This window comes from Apium graveolens, chromosome 4, assembly GCF_009905375.1.
Source record: "Apium graveolens cultivar Ventura chromosome 4, ASM990537v1, whole genome shotgun sequence".
In the NCBI taxonomy this organism is placed as follows: Eukaryota; Viridiplantae; Streptophyta; class Magnoliopsida; order Apiales; family Apiaceae; genus Apium; species Apium graveolens.
The window spans coordinates 190,522,652-190,529,167 of NC_133650.1; the positions used below are offsets into that span (position 1 = coordinate 190,522,652).

The 6,516-nt window shown below is 38.6% G+C and overlaps 1 non-coding gene across 1 annotated transcript; it reads left to right on the forward strand.

Annotated features, from left to right (window-relative positions):
• The first annotated feature begins 6,028 nt into the window (after positions 1 to 6,028).
• On the forward strand, positions 6,029 to 6,135 carry LOC141721983 (small nucleolar RNA R71). Its single transcript, XR_012575022.1, has one exon. It is a non-coding gene; the product is annotated as a small nucleolar RNA R71 (small nucleolar RNA).
• Positions 6,136 to 6,516: the final 381 nt, after the last annotated feature.

A 6,516-nucleotide genomic window follows, 5' to 3' on the forward strand; every position in this document is an offset into this window, starting at 1 on the left:
AGGCGCCTGCGTGCTGGTGCCACGCGACCGCGTGCGTCCCTGACTGTTGAAAAATCATTTTTCAGCCTAAAAAAACAAAACAAAACAAAAAAAAATTCACAAAAAAATATAACCCATTAACCCACGATTTCCCCCCATACCTTGCCACAATCCCCACTCCTAAACATACTCTAACCCTAATTTTGCCCTATAAATACATACAACCTCTCCGTACACATCCCACACACTTTCACTCTACAAAATCTCTCCTACACACCAAACACAAACTCTCCAACTCTTATTCTCAGTTTTCATGGCCCCAAAGAGATCAGGAACTGTGGGTAGCAGCAGCACCAACCCGACTGCTACTGATTCTTCGAGGAATACTGCTGCGAGGCCCCGATTGTTGGATAGGGCTATTAAAGAAGAGTACACCAAGCTTCTGACTAAGCCTATTATGAGGGAGAGGGAGTTCTTGCCATCAGGGAGGGATGGTGAGTTGCTACCGATGATTGCTGAGAAAGGATGGATTACATTCTGCGAGTCACCTGAGGCGGTTCCAATGAGTATCGTTCGCGAGTTCTATGCGAACGCCAAGGACGACAAGAATAGGTTTTCAGTTGTTCGTGGGCTTACTGTTGATTATCAGCATGAGACGATTTGTCGGGTGATTGGACAGCGACAAAGGAAACCACAAGAGGAGCATTGGAATGCAAAGGCCCCTGAGGACTTTAATTTGGACTTGATTATTGCTACTCTCTGTCAGCCGGGCACAGTGTGGAAGTTCAAAAGAGGATCCAACGATTATCTTAGTTTCCCTGCTATCGCAATGAACATGTATGCTCGTGCTTGGAATGCGTTTATATGTGTTAATATTCTTCCTTCTTTGTATGCACATGAGGTTACAGTAGAGAGGACGAGTTGTTATGGGGAATTCTGAATAATGAATATTATGTGGACCTTGGTGAGTACATCTACCAAGGGATTTTGAAGTTTTTGAGGGGGAAATCGCAATACTCTATCCCGTATGCCTCTATTGTCATGAAGCTTTGCAAGGCAATTGGAGTCCAGCGACATTCTTATGAGCAGTTACAGATGCCGGCTGCTCCTATTGATTCATCGACTTTAAATGTGATGCAGGAGTGGACGGGTGGAGAGCCCGAGTCACATGGTTTGGGGTATCACCTTCCAGGAGGAGTTCCAACAGCTGGTGCTACCATGGCTATGCCCAGTCAGGCTCAGGGAGAGGCAGGCTCTTCGAGAGCTCAGGGAGGAGATGGTTCGGGATTGGCTGATGTCCAGTATAGGAGGCTTTCAAGGAGGATGGATGTGATGTATGAGTCGCATAGTCGGTTTGCGAAGGAGCTCACCCAGGCACTTGGGACTGCATTTAGAGGCCTTGGAGCTAACATCCAGTGGCCCGTTTTTGGTGAGAATTCTGCTTATCCACCTCCTGACACTCCACCCTCTGAGGGTGATAATGATGATTCGTCTGAGTAGGTATACCCTATGTTCCTTTCTATTACCTTCACTGGGGACAGTGAAGATTTTAAGTTTAGGGGTAGTAGTTAAGGAACATATTTGTGTGTGTCATGTAGTTGGAACATATTTGTGTGTGTCATGTAGTTGCATTTTCATGTTAGTTTAGTTCATATAGTTGCATATTTTTTCCATATAGTTTTTTAAAGGATTTATAGCTTTATTTATCATGTCATATAGCTCATGCATATACCATGATCCCTTTGTGTTGCTTTACCTATTAATATGTGATATTGATGTGAGTGTAGTGATAGCGTTAAAGTGATGTTGAATCTTGTTAGGTTGATATGCATGCTAGAAACACTTGTAATTTCACTAAGCCTTAGAGTATGCATGCTAGGCTCTTAATGATAAAAGACATGAAAGGATAAAAATTGGAGAAAAAAATTAAAATTCATTGCTAGTTGTGGCTAGGCGTCAAATGGCTAGTAGCCGGCTCGTATTGTATACGAGTAGTCTAAGGTTGAGCAAGATGGAGCCAAACGCACTTGCTCAGAAATTGAAAAAAAAAGAGAAAAAAAAAGAAAAAAAAAATTGGTTTAATGCACAATTGATCACAAATGGGCTCTTTGGTATTCGAGTTATTAAGTTCTTAGGGGACTTTGTGCCTAGTGATCTAAGGCTTTTATAGTCTGGGATCCGCTAACATAACGCTCACTAAATGGTTACCATTGCATAAGTCTTTTGTGGACCTCACTCATTGAATGATCAAATAAGCATTTGTTTTATGTGTTGAATAAAAGCATGATTCCATAATAAACTCCAATAATCTTGAAGTGTTATAAGTCATTTTGTGTCTAGAATATATTCTTCGTATAAGCTTGTGATTGCCTTGAGAATAATTAAGTTATGGTGATTGATCTAGTTTTGAAGCATATCTGTTAAGCATTCAAACACACCATGTTTCTAGTTGTATGTTAGCTTGCGTGATTTGATTGATCTTCAGTCGCCTAATTGCATTTGTTGATATGTCATGTGTTAGTGGGTTTAGTCATCGCGAGGGGATCGTTGCATTCATGCATATTTTATTCTAAGTTTGAGTCTGTGATGCTTGAGGACAAGCATCGATTCAAGTTTGGGGGTGTGATAAGTGGCATTTTATACCACTTAGAGCGTCTCATAACGGCTTGAATTGGTGTCTTGAACTCAAGTATTTTGTGTATTTGACGCATTTTCTAGTGTTTTTACATTTCAGGGTATAACTTGCTTAGATAGGTGGTTTGCATCAAATAAAGCTTAAGAAAGTGCTTGGAATCAGTTTAGGAGTGATGAGCGAAGAAATCAGCAAAAACAGAAGCAAAATAAAGTATTTTCCAGAAGGGTAGCACGCGACCGCGGGCCTGGAACAGGCGACCGCGTGCCAGCAAGCGGCCGCGTGAAGACATCAGGCGACCGTGTGCGTGCGAATTTTTCAGAATCTGGATTTTATTAATTCAAGTACAATTGGGCTTCTGTTAGCGCTGGTTTTCTTGGGCTAATATATAAACCTTATGGGAAGACGTTTTCTTCATCAAGAGCAGGGCAAGAAGATTGAGAAGACCGTTTAGCATGCAACAACAAAGAAGAGGAAGCATACGTTTATCTTGTGATTCTTTTAATTCGTTATAACAGTGGATGCTAGTTTTCTTTATGCTTTGAACCTTAATACTTTTGTGACGTACTTCATTATTTATTAAGTATTTTTCATCTTTATATTGTTGTGTTATTATCATGCTTTCATATGAACCCATGGTAACGATGAGTTCTATTATGGGCTAATCGTGATCATGGGATCCTAGCGGATTTACTATGGAATTCTTTAGTTAATTGTTTAATACCTCGGTATGTGGTGATTGTATGATATCTAGTATAGGTTGTGCTTATTCTTCTTATATGTGTCGCGAACATGTAAGATAGTCTGTTCATCTCTTGTGAAGCGACAGTGAATCTTGAGATTTAGAACTTGCCATGCTAGCATAGGTTCATGTATGGTATGCATGATTAGTGGGTAACTCTAACCGTTTTACTTGCCCTGTGTAATCATCATGAATAACTTGCGCTTAAATCGTTATGTTGTTAAATTCTGTAGACATATAGGGTCTCAACATAATTGATGCCTATTAAACTTCTATCTTAATTATGGATGCTTGGTAGAATGGTATTCGTACAACGAAAGTTGGCGTTTATCAGTTTCGTGTTGTTCAATTAATATCATCACCATTACATGCTAAGGTTAATAACAATAACTATTAAATGAAGTAGTAGTGAAGTTAGGATCTCATGTGTGTTTAATATTGTTAATTCAAGTGTTAAATTCTTATAGTAATTAATAGTTTAACAACCTTAATTGTTATTGTCTTGGCATTGAAGAATAATCATACATTGGTGAGTAAGTGTTAATTAAATATAATTAATCAGAGTCTCTGTGGGAACAAACTAAAAATCATTCTATATTACTTGCGAACGCGTATACTTGCGTGATTTATTTAGCGCATTCTTTGTGCCTAACAAATAGGTTCTTGGTATTCTAAGCAGTGAATTCGTATTATTCGAATAGTCGCAATATGCTGAGAAGTATCCCTCACGATATAGAATAAATATGATTAATTTATTAATTAATCATATTTAATGAATTAGAGAATTTATATAAATAATGATAAAATAGATTTATTATTATTTATTTCTACTACCGACTTAATATTGAACCTATGGGAATGATTTAATGGTGGAGGAATTAATTAATAATGGCTGGTAATTATTTTTTTGTGAAATGAATAATTAATTAGAAAATTTAATAATTGATTAAATGAGATTTAATTAATTATAAATTAATTAATAAAATTTCTTAATATTATTAATTAAGAATTAAACTTTTGGAATTTAAATCAAGTGAGAGAATTATTTTCTAAAGTGTTTAGAAAAATGGATTAATGATTAATAGGTGTTTTAATTATTAGTTAATTGATTAATAAGGATAATCAATTAAAGGGTTATTAATAATAATATTTTATGGGGAAATTTTTAGCTGAAATTTTTTTCCTATAAATATACTATTATAAACCCTATTTGCCTCAACTCCAAAAAACCCCTAATTTTAAGAAGAAAAGAAAAGGAGGCAACCCTAATTCTCTCAACCCCTTCCTCCCTCCATTACTTCGATCTCTTGGTGGATAGCGGTGGAGTGCTTCACACTTGAGGAGCAGCTGCTAGAGATCTCCGTTCATCATTCTTGGATCGCTTTTAAAGGTTAGTAATCGATCCCTCGATATATTCACGATTTGTATGCAATTATATGGGTTTTATGCGATTTAATTGTTATTCACGCTTCCGTGTATGCATAAATCCCAACAAGAATACCCTTGATGAACTTAGCATAGCTCAACATCTGTTCTAGAGCTTCCGCAAAAGGTATGTGAATGTGCAGCTTCTTGAAAACCTCCAAAAACTTGGCAAACTGCTTATCGAACTTCTGCTTCTGAAGCCTTTTAGGATATGGAGAAGGCGGATAAACTTGTTTATCCCCTGTATTATCCTTAGGAGTAGTGTTTTCAACAGCATTTTTCTTCGGTTCCGCTTCGCCATCCTTTTTCTCAGCTGAATCAGCAAAATTGTCAATTTCTGGAATTTGAGAGGGCCCGAGCGCGCTCCTTACGGGCGCGGGCACGCTGCCCTTCTGGAGAAAATTTTTAGCTTCTTTGTTTTGATGTTTTTCAGGATTAGCGACCTTTCCAGACCTCAAGGTGATTACCTTAAGTTGTTCTTTGACTTCCCTCTTGCCTGGATTAGCTTCCGTATCACTCGAAAGAGTTCCTTGTGATCTGTTCAATAAGGTGTTAGCAATTTTCCCTATTTGATACTCCAGAGTCTTGATCGAAACTGCTTGGCTTTTGCACATAAATCTTAACTCCTCTTATTCAGATTTTTCATTCGAGGATGGTCCGGAACCTCCGTGAGATTTCTATTGCATCCCTGTGGCTGAAATTGCTGCCTTGGTGCAAACTGTTGTTGAAAACCAGGAGGATTGAATTGCTTGTTTCCAAACTGATGGTATGGATGTTGTCGCTGTTGCATACCACCCTGATTATTGCTCCAGTTGAAGTTAGGATGGTTGCGATTGTTAGGATGATAAGTAGCAGGAACAGGTTGCTGCGACCTCTGAAAGTTTCTCACAAACTGAGTTGATTCACTAGATATAGCACATTGCTCCGTCGTATGCGATCCTGCACAAAGATCACAAACACTCATTATTTGTTGAACACCATAGTTGGTCATAGAATCGACCTTCATAGTTAATGCCTTTAGCTGCGCAGTGATAGCTGTAGATGTATCCACCTCCAGAATTCCTGCTACCTTGCCTTGTGGTAGCCTATGAGTTGGATTCTGATATTCATTCGCAACCATCATCTCAATTAGCTCATAAGTTTCCTCATAACTCTTAGCCCATATGGCTCCACCTGATGCTGCATCGAGCATAGGTCTTGACTGTGCTCCCAATCCATTATAAAAGCAATTGATCACCATCCAGTCAGGCATTTCATGATAAGGACACTTCCTAAGCATCTCCTTATAGCACTCCCATGCTTTACATAAAGATTCACCCGATTGTTGCGCGAATTGAGTAAGAGCATTCCTGATTGCAGTTGTCTTTGCCATAGGAAAGAATTTAGCAAGGAATTTCTGAGCAAGATCCTCCCAAGTCACAATAGATCCTGGTGGTAGAGAGTGCAACCAGCTCTTAGCTTTATCCCTAAGAGAAAATGGGAAAAGTCTCAGTTTCACAGCATCTTCAGATACATTATTGAACTTGAAGGTGTCGCAGATCTCGATAAAATCCCTAATATGCATATTGGGATCTTCCGTTGGAGAACCCTCAAACTGGACTGAATTTTGCACCACCTGAATTATGCCAGGCTTGATCTCAAAGGTATTAGCTGCGATAGATGGCCTGATAATGCTAGATTGAATGTCATTGATCTTTGGTTGAGAATAATTCATCAACGCTTTCGTTGCTGTTGTTGG